The sequence below is a fragment of the Triturus cristatus genome, chromosome 4_2, assembly GCF_964204655.1.
Source record: "Triturus cristatus chromosome 4_2, aTriCri1.1, whole genome shotgun sequence".
NCBI classification, from domain to species: Eukaryota; Metazoa; Chordata; class Amphibia; order Caudata; family Salamandridae; genus Triturus; species Triturus cristatus.
Genome location: NC_140586.1, coordinates 830,099,716 through 830,114,507, shown reverse-complemented (window position 1 = coordinate 830,114,507; position 14,792 = coordinate 830,099,716). Strand labels below are relative to the sequence as shown.

Sequence of the window (14,792 nt, the reverse complement as noted above, 5' to 3'; positions counted from 1 at the left end):
TGTGGCAAACCTCTTCAAATTAAGGGCCTCATTTATGAGGTTTTGGCACAGGGCAGCACTGCAAGAAATCTTGCTGCGCTGCCCTGAGTCAAAAGAAAAGGACCGGAATAAGCCTTAATTTATGAGATACGTGCATTTCTGTCCTTTTCCCCTCACTGGCTCACAATGGGGTGCCATGGGGTAACACAAGCACCCTTGCACCATGGTGCAAGCGTGCCTGAGAAGAAGGAAAAACGAGAACAAATAAAGGTATTTCTCCTTGTTGCGCCTCACTTACACCTCCCCTGGAAGGCTTAGGCTTTTTGCGTATTTCCAGGTTTATTAAATCTCGTAAGTCTGGGAGTGTCAAATGCCATGGGTGTTACGTGGGAACACCCACTGTAATGCCCATGGCACGCCTCCCTATTGCAGGGTGAAGCAACGCAGCAACTTGTGCTGCGTTGCCTCAGTCCATATCTACAAGGCCATGAAAAGCCACGAAAAGCCACGTAGCATGGCTTTACGTGGCCTTTTAGATATGGCCCTGCAGTGTGTGCCACCTGACCGTCAATAAAGTGAATTTCTATCAGCGCACAGGAGCTTGTAAATAAGCCTGTGAGTGTCCTCACCCTCAGTAAACACAGACATTTCAATATATAATGAAAATACTGGTGTAGAATGCACCAATAATGCAATTCTTCACAAATATTCTTCCCCCAGACATCCGTTCTATAGGTTAGGCTCGCTCGCACGCACCATATGGGGGCTGGTCTGATAACATTTGCCAGGGCTGCTTTGTGTTCCCATTCTGGCCCTGCCTGCCTGACACGTCATTTATCAGGCCCTCCCTAGCGGCACTGTCTACACCCACCCACCTCACACACATACAACACAGGCATCGCCAGTCGGTTGACCCTGTCAATACAAGCATCGGGATGCATCCGTTTAGACTGTGTGACGAATAAAATGCTGTTTTTATCAATCATCACTCGGGACAAAGGAAGGACCTTCCTGACAAGTAACACAGAAGTGGAGAGGATGTGGTGCAGCGGCCAGAGCTGCTGACTCGAGAGCTAGGGATCCATGTTCGAGTCTCAGCGGCGCAACATCCTGATTCTGGGCAAATCACTTTCTCCGGGTGCTAAATATATGCTGCAGGACAAAAATGCGAAAAGAGGGAAAACTATATAAAAAAAAAGAGTTCCACCAAAGCAGATGTTAACAGTATTTTGGCCGGGGGAAACTGATAAGAGAAGCAGTCAAGGAACAAGCCTTTGTAAAAGCAGGAAAACATGCTACAACCAATATAAATGGAGGAAAAGTAAGTGGCACGCACAGAAGCCAGGAAAGAGAGGGGCGGGATGTGAGCCCCTTTTTAAGTTTATATAAAAAACAATAGATTTCACAAGCACAGCTGTGCAGGCGAAACCTAAAAAGGGCCCGGGTGCTCTAACTCGTGGTCAGTTAAGTAAGTTTTGTAACTAGTGTCACTGTTTCTTTAGCTAGTGGTTCCAGGGCCTGCTACCTTACACTGTGCATGTCCGTTTTGTTGAACTTTAAGCTTGTTGTAATCATTTAATTATCTCTCGAGCGACAACTTCTCACAAAGCATTCTACTTAGCAGCATATGTAGAAGTTACATGGACTAAAAAAATCCCAGCTTTCAAATTAAGGTAAAATTGAGCAATTTTCAACTAACAAAAATGAGCTTCGCTAATCTTGTTTGCGTTTACAAAATATTCGCGATATATCTACCTTTAATCTACACAATTAGCCAAACTCGCTAAATGTATTCTATTTCTTACTCCGCTTCTAAGCAATTCTTTTCTGCATTTTCTCTAAAACTTTCATTAACCGTGAATAAACGGCTCCTCTTTAAGAGGAACCTTCTAGACAAATAGTAAAGAGCTGTATTCTTAACACAAAACGTAGCAATTTCACGGGTCGGGCTAAGTAACACCTACGTTTATTAGGTCCTCTTATATATATTCACTTTGATTAAAATGGGAAGGAGTTAAAGATCTGAGGGTACTAACAGAAGTTAGTATTGAGAATTTAGCACAGAGAACCAAAGAAAAGAAGTTGATAGCATTGCACAGAAAATATGCAAATATTAGTTCAGTGGCCACGCCCTACTTACATCTGTCGTCGTCAAACCAAGCACCTCACTGGCTAGAATGGCTCGCCATTGCTTTTTACGTCACTGGAATGAGACGCCTGGCGTCCATGCTAGATCGGGTTAAAATACGTACAACCGCTGCCCCATATTTACAAGGGTGGTGTAAATATGGGGCAGTGCCAAAATTAAGACAAAAAAAAACTTGGGGGCATATTATCAAGAACAGATTTAAAATTATCGCTGATTTAGCGGCAGAAAACTGCTGCTAAAGCGGCGATAATGGGCTTGATAATATGCACTGGAAAATTACAATGGAAGCCCATGTTCACACCAGAACATGGACTTCTATTGGAATTCTCAAGGGCATATTATCAAGCCCATTATCGCCGCTTTAGCGGCGGTGTTCTGCCGCTAAACCGGCGATAACGTTTAACGCCATCCTTGATAATATGCCCCTAGTCTTTACATGGCGCAATGAGGAAAAATGCCATATTTCTCCTTGTTTTTGCTGTTTCTATGTGTGCTGCATTGTACACATAAACACAACTAAACGCCATGCATGTTATGTTATGGACATTTGTAGAGTGCATGGCTACCCAAAGGCGTCCCAGCGCTACCCGAGAGAGAGGCAGGTCACAGCAGCTTAGTAGGAGGGGTTTTGAAAAAAACAAGTTTTCAGAAGTTTACGGAAGGGAAGGAGATTTGGTTCTGATCGTGGATGGGGAGGAAGTGTGTTCCAGAGCTTGGCGGAAGTAAAGCGGAAGGACCGACCACCCCTTCTCATCCTGTTGATTTTTGGGACCGCATTTAGTTAGAGACTGGATTAACGTAGAAGTCTATTAGGGTGGTAAGGGGATACGATGGCTTGGAGGATGGGGGGGCCTTTCTACCAGAAAGATTTGTGGGCGATACATAGAGACTTGCATTTTATTCTGTCCGCAACCGGGAGCCAGTGCAGGGTTTTGGGAGCAGGCCTTGCTGAGTGGCTGTTGGGAGTCATGTATGATTGTTTATGTGCAGAAAGGGACACCTTCCTGCACGTAAACGATCATGCCCCAGCGCAGTCACCTTTGCTCTATGTTCCAAGGGTGCCTGCATTGGCGCTAGGCAGGTTTAATTAGCACTACAGCAGGGGGAAACACCGGGCTGCACCATATTGTTGTAAAAACATTGCAGCCCTGCGTTTCCAAAGTGGCAGAGCGCTGCGTTACGCCAAGAAGGCTAACGCCGCACTCTGTCACTTTCCATGTAAATATACCCCTTAATGTTTTAGTGGAGGCAGGAGATGCAAGGTAGGGGGAGGGGAGAATTTTAAGGGGAACTTGAGGACAGAGCTATAAAATGTGGCAAAACTCTTCAAATGAAGGGCCTCATTTATGAGGTTTTGGCACAGGGCAGCACTGGAAGAAATCTTGCTGCGCTGCCCTGAGTCAAAAGAAAAGGACCGGAATAAGCCTTAATTTATGAAATACGTGCATTCCTGTCCTTTTCCCCTCACTGGCTCACAATGGGGTGCCATGGGGTGACACAAGCACCCTTGCACCATGGTGCAAGCGTGCCTGAGAAGAAGGAAAAACGAGAACAAATAAAGGTATTTCTCCTTGTTGCGCCTCACTTACACCTCCCCTGGAAGGCTTAGGCTTTTTGCGTATTTCCAGGTTTATTAAATCTCGTAAGTCTGGGAGTGTCAAATGCCATGGGTGATACGTGGGAACACCCACTGTAATGCCCATGGCACGCCTCCCTATTGCAGGGTGAAGCAACGCAGCAACTTGTGCTGCGTTGCCTCAGTCCATATCTACAAGGCCATGAAAAGCCACGAAAAGCCACGTAGCATGGCTTTACGTGGCCTTTTAGATATGGCCTTGCAGTGTGTGCCACCGGACCGTCAATAAAGTGAATTTCCATCAGCGCACAGGAGCTTGTAAATAAGCCTGTGAGTGTCCTCACCCTCAGTAAACACAGACATTTCAATATATAATGAAAATACTGGTGTAGAATGCACCAATAATGCAATTCTTCACAAATATTCTTCCCCCAGACATCCGTTCTATAGGTTAGGCTCGCTCGCACGCACCATATGTGGGCTGGTCTGATAACATTTGCCAGGGCTGCTTTGTGTTCCCATTCTGGCCCTGCCTGCTCGACACGTCATTTATCAGGCCCTCCCTAGCGGCACTGTCTACACCCACCCACCTCACACACATACAACACAGGCATAGCCAGTCGGTTGACCCTGTCAATGCAAGCATCGGGATGCATCCGTTTAGACTGTGTGACGAATAAAATGCTGTTTTTATCAATCATCACTCGGGACAAAGGAAGGACCTCCCTGACAAGTAACACAGAAGTGGAGAGGATGTGGTGCAGCGGCCAGAGCTGCTGGCTCGAGAGCTAGGGATCCATGTTCGAGTCTCAGCGGCGCAACATCCTGATTCTGGGCAAATCACTTTCTCCGGGTGCTAAATATATGCTGCAGGACAAAAATGCGAAAAGAGGGAAAACTATATAAAAAAAAAAAGAGTTCCACCAAAGCAGATGTTAACAGTATTTTGGCCGGGGGAAACTGATAAGAGAAGCAGTCAAGGAACAAGCCTTTGTAAAAGCAGGAAAACATGCTACAACCAATATAAATGGAGGAAAAGTAAGTGGCACGCACAGAAGCCAGGAAAGAGAGGGGCGGGATGTGAGCCCCTTTTTAAGTTTATATAAAAAACAATAGATTTCACAAGCACAGCTGTGCAGGCGAAACCTAAAAAGGGCCCGGGTGCTCTAACTCGTGGTCAGTTAAGTAAGTTTTGTAACTAGTGTCACTGTTTCTTTAGCTAGTGGTTCCAGGGCCTGCTACCTTACACTGTGCATGTCCGTTTTGTTGAACTTTAAGCTCGTTGTAATCATTTAATTATCTCTCGAGCGACAACTTCTCACAAAGCATTCTACTTAGCAGCATATGTAGAAGTTACATGGACTAAAAAAATCCCAGCTTTCAAATTAAGGTAAAATTGAGCAATTTTCAACTAACAAAAATGAGCTTCGCTAATCTCGTTTGTGTTTACAAAATATTCGCGATATATCTACCTTTAATCTACACAATTAGCCAAACTCGCTAAATGTATTCTATTTCTTACTCCGCTTCTAAGCAATTCTTTTCTGCATTTTCTCTAAAACTTTCATTAACCGTGAATAAACGGCTCCTCTTTAAGAGGAACCTTCTAGACAAATAATAAAGAGCTGTATTCTTAACACAAAACGTAGCAATTTCACGGGTCGGGCTAAGTAACACCTACGTTTATTAGGTCCTCTTATATATATTCACTTTGATTAAAATGGGAAGGAGTTAAAGATCTGAGGGTACTAACAGAAGTTAGTATTGAGAATTTAGCACAGAGAACCAAAGAAAAGAAGTTGATAGCATTGCACAGAAAATATGCAAATATTAGTTCAGTGGCCACGCCCTACTTACATCTGTCGTCGTCAAACCAAGCACCTCACTGGCTAGAATGGCTCGCCATTGCTTTTTACGTCACTGGAATGAGACGCCTGGCGTCCATGCTAGATCGGGTTAAAATACGTACAACCGCTGCCCCATATTTACAAGGCTGGTGTAAATATGGGGCAGTGCCAAAATTAAGACAAAAAAACACTTGGGGGCATATTATCAAGAACAGATTTAAAATTATCGCTGATTTAGCGGCAGAAAACTGCTGCTAAAGCGGCGATAATGGGCTTGATAATATGCACTGGAAAATTACAATGGAAGCCCATGTTCACACCAGAACATGGACTTCTATTGGAATTCTCAAGGGCATATTATCAAGCCCATTATCGCCGCTTTAGCGGCGGTGTTCTGCCGCTAAACCGGCGATAACGTTTAACGCCATCCTTGATAATATGCCCCTAGTCTTTACATGGCGCAATGAGGAAAAATGCCATATTTCTCCTTGTTTTTGCTGTTTCTATGTGTGCTGCATTGTACACATAAACACAACTAAACGCCATGCATGTTATGTTATGGACATTTGTAGAGTGCATGGCTACCCAAAGGCGTCCCAGCGCTACCCGAGAGAGAGGCAGGTCACAGCAGCTTAGTAGGAGGGGTTTTGAAAAAAACAAGTTTTCAGAAGTTTACGGAAGGGAAGGAGATTTGGTTCTGATCGTGGATGGGGAGGAAGTGTGTTCCAGAGCTTGGCGGAAGTAAAGCGGAAGGACCGACCACCCCTTCTCATCCTGTTGATTTTTGGGACCGCATTTAGTTAGAGACTGGATTAACGTAGAAGTCTATTAGGGTGGTAAGGGGATACGATGGCTTGGAGGATGGGGGGGCCTTTCTACCAGAAAGATTTGTGGGCGATACATAGAGACTTGCATTTTATTCTGTCCGCAACCGGGAGCCAGTGCAGGGTTTTGGGAGCAGGCCTTGCTGAGTGGCTGTTGGGAGTCATGTATGATTGTTTATGTGCAGAAAGGGACACCTTCCTGCACGTAAACGATCATGCCCCAGCGCAGTCACCTTTGCTCTATGTTCCAAGGGTGCCTGCATTGGCGCTAGGCAGGTTTAATTAGCACTACAGCAGGGGGAAACACCGGGCTGCACCATATTGTTGTAAAAACATTGCAGCCCTGCGTTTCCAAAGTGGCAGAGCGCTGCGTTACGCCAAGAAGGCTAACGCCGCACTCTGTCACTTTCCATGTAAATATACCCCTTAATGTTTTAGTGGAGGCAGGAGATGCAAGGTAGGGGGAGGGGAGAATTTTAAGGGGAACTTGAGGACAGAGCTATAAAATGTGGCAAAACTCTTCAAATGAAGGGCCTCATTTATGAGGTTTTGGCACAGGGCAGCACTGGAAGAAATCTTGCTGCGCTGCCCTGAGTCAAAAGAAAAGGACCGGAATAAGCCTTAATTTATGAAATACGTGCATTCCTGTCCTTTTCCCCTCACTGGCTCACAATGGGGTGCCATGGGGTGACACAAGCACCCTTGCACCATGGTGCAAGCGTGCCTGAGAAGAAGGAAAAACGAGAACAAATAAAGGTATTTCTCCTTGTTGCGCCTCACTTACACCTCCCCTGGAAGGCTTAGGCTTTTTGCGTATTTCCAGGTTTATTAAATCTCGTAAGTCTGGGAGTGTCAAATGCCATGGGTGATACGTGGGAACACCCACTGTAATGCCCATGGCACGCCTCCCTATTGCAGGGTGAAGCAACGCAGCAACTTGTGCTGCGTTGCCTCAGTCCATATCTACAAGGCCATGAAAAGCCACGAAAAGCCACGTAGCATGGCTTTACGTGGCCTTTTAGATATGGCCCTGCAGTGTGTGCCACCGGACCGTCAATAAAGTGAATTTCCATCAGCGCACAGGAGCTTGTAAATAAGCCTGTGAGTGTCCTCACCCTCAGTAAACACAGACATTTCAATATATAATGAAAATACTGGTGTAGAATGCACCAATAATGCAATTCTTCACAAATATTCTTCCCCCAGACATCCGTTCTATAGGTTAGGCTCGCTCGCACGCACCATATGTGGGCTGGTCTGATAACATTTGCCAGGGCTGCTTTGTGTTCCCATTCTGGCCCTGCCTGCTCGACACGTCATTTATCAGGCCCTCCCTAGCGGCACTGTCTACACCCACCCACCTCACACACATACAACACAGGCATAGCCAGTCGGTTGACCCTGTCAATGCAAGCATCGGGATGCATCCGTTTAGACTGTGTGACGAATAAAATGCTGTTTTTATCAATCATCACTCGGGACAAAGGAAGGACCTCCCTGACAAGTAACACAGAAGTGGAGAGGATGTGGTGCAGCGGCCAGAGCTGCTGACTCGAGAGCTAGGGATCCATGTTCGAGTCTCAGCGGCGCAACATCCTGATTCTGGGCAAATCACTTTCTCCGGGTGCTAAATATATGCTGCAGGACAAAAATGCGAAAAGAGGGAAAACTATATAAAAAAAAAAAGAGTTCCACCAAAGCAGATGTTAACAGTATTTTGGCCGGGGGAAACTGATAAGAGAAGCAGTCAAGGAACAAGCCTTTGTAAAAGCAGGAAAACATGCTACAACCAATATAAATGGAGGAAAAGTAAGTGGCACGCACAGAAGCCAGGAAAGAGAGGGGCGGGATGTGAGCCCCTTTTTAAGTTTATATAAAAAACAATAGATTTCACAAGCACAGCTGTGCAGGCGAAACCTAAAAAGGGCCCGGGTGCTCTAACTCGTGGTCAGTTAAGTAAGTTTTGTAACTAGTGTCACTGTTTCTTTAGCCAGTGGTTCCAGGGCCTGCTACCTCACACTGTGCATGTCCGTTTTGTTGAACTTTAAGCTCGTTGTAATCATTTAATTATCTCTCGAGCGACAACTTCTCACAAAGCATTCTACTTAGCAGCATATGTAGAAGTTACATGGACTAAAAAAATCCCAGCTTTCAAATTAAGGTAAAATTGAGCAATTTTCAACTAACAAAAATGAGGTTCGCTAATCTCGTTTGTATTTACAATATGTTCGCGCTATATCTACCTTTAACCTACACAATTAGCCAAACTCGCTAAATGTATTCCATTTCTTATTCCGCTTCTAAGCAATTCTTTTCTGCATTTTCTCAAAAACTTTCATTAACCGTGAATAGGCAGCTCCTCTTTAAGAGGAACCTTCTAGACAAATTGTAAAGCACTGTATTCTTAACACAAAACGTAGCAATTTCACGGGTCGGGCTAAGTAACACCTACGTTTATTAGGTCCACTTATATATATTCACTTTGGTTAAAATGGGAAGGAGTTAAAGATCTGAGGGTACTAACAGAAGTTAGTATTGAGAATTTAGCACAGAGAACCAAACAAAAGAAGTTGATAGCATTGCACAGAAAATATGCAAATATTAGTTCAGTGGCCACGCCCTACTTACATGTGTCGTCGTCAAACCAAGCACCTCACTGGCTAGAATGGCTCGCCATTGCTTTTTACGTCACTGGAATGAGACGCCTGGCGTCCATGCTAGATCGGGTTAAAATACGTACAACCGCTGCCCCATATTTACAAGGGTGGTGTAAATATGGGGCAGTGCCTAAATTAAGACAAAAAAAACACCTGGGGGCATATTATCAAGAACAGATTTAATATTATCGCTGATTTAGCGGCAGAAAACTGCTGCTAAAGCGGCGATAATGGGCTTGATAATATGCCGTGGAAAATTACAATGGAAGCCCATGTTCACACCAGAACATGGACTTCTATTGGAATTCTCAAGGGCATATTATCAAGCCCATTATCGCCGCTTTAGCGGCGGTGTTCTGCCGCTAAACCGGCGATAACTTTTAACACCATCCTTGATAATATGCCCCTAGTCTTTACATGGCGCAATGAGGAAAAATGCCATATTTCTCCTCCTTTTTTACTGTTTCTATGTGTGCTGCATTGTACACATAAACACAACTTAACGCCATGCATGTTATGTTATGGACATTTGTAGAGTGCATGGCTACCCGAAGGCGTCCCAGCGCTACCCGTGAGAGAGGCAGGTCACAGCATTTTCGTAGGAGGGGTTTTGAAAAAAACAAGTTTTCAGAAGTTTACGGAAGGGAAGGAGATTTGGTTCTGATCGTGGATGGGGAGGAAGCGTGTTCCAGAGCTTGGCGGAAGTAAAGCGGAAGGACCGACCACCCCTTCTCATCCTGTTGATTTTTGGGACCGCATTTAGTTAGAGACTGGATGAACGTAGAAGTCTATTAGGGTGGTAAGGGGATACGATGGCTTGGAGGATGGGGGGGCCTTTCTACCAGAAAGATTTGTGGGCGATACATAGAGACTTGCATTTTATTCTGTCCGCAACCGGGAGCCAGTGCAGGGTTTTGGGAGCAGGCCTTGCTGAGTGGCTGTTGGGAGTCATGTATGATTGTTTATGTGCAGAAAGGGACACCTTCCTGCACGTAAACAATCATGCCCCAGCGCAGTCACCTTTGCTCTATGTTCCAAGGGTGCCTGCATTGGCGCTAGGCAGCTTTAATTAGCACTACAGCAGGGGGAAACACCGGGCTGCACCATATTGTTGTAAAAACATTGCAGCCCTGCGTTTCCAAAGTGGCAGAGCGCTGCGTTACGCCAAGAAGGCTAACGCCGCGCTCTGTCACTTTCCATGTACATATACCCCTTAATGTTTTAGTGGAGGCAGGAGATGCAAGGTAGGGGAAGGGGAGAATTTTAAGGGGTACTTGAGGACAGAGCTATAAAATGTGGCAAACCTCTTCAAATTAAGGGCCTCATTTATGAGGTTTTGGCACAGGGCAGCACTGCAAGAAATCTTGCTGCGCTGCCCTGAGTCAAAAGAAAAGGACCGGAATAAGCCTTAATTTATGAGATACGTGCATTCCTGTCCTTTTCCCCTCACTGGCTCACAATGGGGTGCCATGGGGTAACACAAGCACCCTTGCACCATGGTGCAAGCGTGCCTGAGAAGAAGGAAAAACGAGAACAAATAAAGGTATTTCTCCTTGTTGCGCCTCACTTACACCTCCCCTGGAAGGCTTAGGCTTTTTGCGTATTTCCAGGTTTATTAAATCTCGTAAGTCTGGGAATGTGTCAAATGCCATGGGTGTTACGTGGGAACACCCACTGTAATGCCCATGGCACGCCTCCCTATTGCAGGGTGAAGCAACGCAGCAACTTGTGCTGCGTTGCCTCAGTCCATATCTACAAGGCCATGAAAAGCAACGAAAAGCCACGTAGCATGGCTTTACGTGGCATTTTAGATATGGCCCTGCAGTGTGTGTCACCGGACCGTCAATAAAGTGAATTTCCATCAGCGCACAGGAGCTTGTAAATAAGCCCGTGAGTGTCCTCACCCTCAGTAAACACAGACATTTCAATATATAATGAAAATACTGGTGTAGAATGTACCAATAATGCAATTCTTCACAAATATTCTTCCCCCAGACATTCGTTCTATTGGTTAGGCTCGCTCGCACGCACCGTATGGGGGCTGGTCTGATAACATTTGCCAGGGCTGCTTTGTGTTCCCATTCTGGCCCTGCCTGCTAAACACGTCATTTATCAGGCCCTCCCTAGCGGTACTGTCTACACCCACCCACCCCACACACATACAACACAGGCATCGCCAGTCGGGTGACCCTGTCAATACAAGCATCGGGATGCATCCGTTTAGACTGTGTGACAAATAAAATGCTGTTTTTATCAATCATCACTCGGGACAAAGGAAGGACCTCCCTGACAAGTAACACAGAAGTGGAGAGGATGTGGTGCAGTGGCCAGAGCTGCCGACTCGAGAGCTAGGGATCCATGTTCGAGTCTCAGCGGCGCAACATCCTGATTCTGGGCAAATCACTTTCTCCGGGTGCTCAACATATGCTGCAGGACAAAAATACGAAATGAGGGAAAACTATATTTTAAAAAAAAAAAAAAGAGTTCCACCAAAGCAGATGTTAACAGTATTTTGGCAGGGGGAAACTGATAAGAGAAGCAGACAAGGAACAAGCCTTTGTAAAAGCAGGAAAACATGCTACAACCAATATAAATGGAGGAAAAGTAAGTGGCACGCACAGAAGCCAGGAAAGAGAGGGGCGGGATGTGAGCCCCTTTTTAAGTTTATATAAAAAACAATAGATTTCACAAGCACAGCTGTGCAGGCGAAACCTAAAAAGGGCCCGGGTGCTCTAACTCGTGGTCAGTTAAGTAAGTTTTGTAACTAGTGTCACTGTTTCTTTAGCCAGTGGTTCCAGGGCCTGCTACCTTACACTGTACAAGTCCATATTGTTGAACTTTAAGCTCATTGTAATCATTTAATTATCTCTCGAGCAACAACTTCTCACAAAGAATTCTACTTAGCAGCATAAGTAGAAGTTACATGGACTAAAAAAATCCCAGTTTTCAAATTAAGGTAAACTTGAGCAATTTTCAATTAACAAAGATGAGCTTTGCTAATCTCGTTTGTATTTACAAAATGTTCGCGCTATATCTACTTTTAATCTACACTGTTAGCCAAACTCTCTAAATGTATTCGATTTCTTAGCCCACTTCTAAGCAAATCTTTTCTGCATTTTCTCTAAAACTTTCATTAACCGTGAATAGGCGGCTCCTCTTTAAGAGGAACCTTCTAGACAAATTGTAAAGAGCTGTATTCTTAACACAAAACGTAGCAATTTCACGGGTCAGGCTAAGTAATACCTACGTTTATTAGGTCCACTTATATATATTCACTTTGATTAAAATGGGAAGGAGTTAAAGATCTGAGGGTACTAACAGAAGTTAGTATTGAGAATTTAGCACAGAGAACCAAAGAAAAGAAGTTGATAGCATTGCACAGAAAATATGCAAATATTAGTTCAGTGGCCACGCCCTACTTACATCTCTCGTCGTCAAACCAAGTACCTCACTGGCTAGAAAGCTCGCCATTGCTTTTTACGTCACTGGAATGAGACGCCTGGCATCCATGCTAGATCCGGTTAAAATACGTACAACCGCTGCCCCATATTTACAAGGGTGATGTAAATATGGGGCAGCGCCAAAATTAAGACAAAAAAACACCTGGGGGCATATTATCAAGAACAGATTTAAAATTATCGCCGGTTTAGCGGCAGAAAACTGCTGCTAAAGCGGCGATAATGGGCTTGATAATATGCCGTAGAAAATTACAATGGAAGCCCATGTTCACACCAGAACATGGACTTCTATTGGAATTCTCAAGGGCATATTATCAAACCCATAATCGCCGCTTTAGCGGCGCTGTTCTGCCGCTAAACCGGCGATAATTTTTAACGCCATCCTTGATAATATGCCCCTAGTCTTTACATGGTGCAATGAGAAAAAATGCCAAATTTCTCCTCCTTTTTTACTGTTTCTATGTGTGCTGCATTGTACACATAAACACAACTAAACGCCATGCATGTTATGTTATGGATATTTGTAGAGTGCATGGCCACCCGAAGGCGTCCCAGCGCTACCCGAGAGAGAGGCAGGTCACAGCAGCTTAGTAGGAGGGGTTTTGAAAAAAACAAGTTGTCAGAAGTTTACGGAAGGGAAGGAGATTTGGTTCTGATCGTGGATGGGGAGGAAGCGTGTTCCAGAACTTGGCGGAAGTAAAGCGGAAGGACCGACCACGCCTTCTCATCCTGTTGATTTTTGGGACCGCATTTAGTTAGAGACTGGATGAACGTAGAAGTCTATTAGGGTGGTAAGGGGATACGATGGCTTGGAGTATGGGGGGGCCTTTCTACCAGAAAGATTTGTGGGCGATACATAGAGACTTGCATTTTATTCTGTCCGCAACCGGGAGCCAGTGCAGGGTTTTGAGAGCAGGCCTTGCGGAGTGGCTGCTGGGAGTCATGTATGATTGTTTATGTGCAGAAAGGGACACCTTCCTGCACGTAAACAATCATTCCCCAGCGCAGTCACCTTTGCTCTATGTTCCAAGGGTGCCTGCATTGGCGCTAGGCAGCTTTAATTAGCACTACAGCAGGGGGAAACACCGGGCTGCACCATATTGTTGTAAAAACATTGCAGCCCTGCGTTTCCAAAGTGGCAGAGCGCTGCGTTAAGCCAAGAAGGCTAACGCCGCGCTCTGTCACTTTCCATGTAAATATACCCCTTAATGTTTTAGTGGAGGCAGGAGATGCAAGGTAGGGGGAGGGGAGAATTTTAAGGGGAACTTGAGGACAGAGCTATAAAATGTGGCAAACCTCTTCAAATTAAGGGCCTCATTTATGAGGTTTTGGCACTGGGCAGCACTGCAAGAAATCTTGCTGCGCTGCCCTGAGTCAAAAGAAAAGGACCGGAATAAGCCTTAATTTATGAGATACGTGCATTCCTGTCCTTTTCCCCTCACTGGCTCACAATGGGGTGCCATGGGGTAACACAAGCACCCTTGCACCATGGTGCAAGCGTGCCTGAGAAGAAGAAAAAACGAGAACAAATAAAGGTATTTCTCCTTGTTGCGCCTCACTTACACCTCCCCTGGAAGGCTTAGGCTTTTTGCGTATTGCCAGGTTTATTAAATCTCGTAAGTCTGGGAGTGTCAAATGCCATGGGTGTTACGTGGGAACACCCACTGTAATGCCCATGGCACACCTCCCTATTGCAGGGTGAAGCAACGCAGCAACTTGTGCTGCGTTGCCTCAGTCCATATCTACAAGGCCATGAAAAGCCACGAAAAGCCACGTAGCATGGCTTTACGTGGCCTTTTAGATATGGCCCTGAAGTGTGTGCCACCGGACCGTCAATAAAGTGAATTTCCATCAGCGCACAGGAGCTTGTAAATAAGCCAGTGAGTGTCCTCACCCTCAGTAGACACAGACATTTTAATATATAATGAAAAAGCTGGTGTAGAATGCACCAATAATGCAATTTTTCACAAATTTTCTTCCCCCAGACTTCTGTTCTATTGGTTAGGCTCGCTCGCACGCACCATATGTGGGCTGGTCTGATAACATTTGCCAGGGCTGCTTTGGGTTCCCAGTCTGGCCCTGCCTGCTCCACACGTCATTTATCAGGCCCTCCCTAGCAGCATTGTCTACACCCACCCACCCCACACACATACAACACAGGCATCACCAGTCGGGTGACCCTGTCAATACAAGCATCGGGATGCATCCGTTTTGACTGTGTGACGAATAAAATGCTGTTTTTATCAATCATCACTCGGGACAAAGGAAGGACCTCCCTGACAAGTAACACAGAAGTGGAGAG

The 14,792-nt window shown here is 45.3% G+C and overlaps 3 pseudogenes; all 3 read right to left on the bottom strand.

The window, feature by feature from the left end:
• Positions 1–1,842: 1,842 nt before the first annotated feature.
• Positions 1,843–1,897, bottom strand: LOC146835156 (U7 small nuclear RNA; annotated as a pseudogene).
• Positions 1,898–5,284: 3,387 nt separating this feature from the next.
• Positions 5,285–5,339, bottom strand: LOC146835155 (U7 small nuclear RNA; annotated as a pseudogene).
• A 6,839-nt stretch (positions 5,340–12,178) lies between these two features.
• On the bottom strand, positions 12,179–12,233 carry LOC146835154 (U7 small nuclear RNA; annotated as a pseudogene).
• Between the last annotated feature and the right edge of the window lie 2,559 nt (positions 12,234–14,792).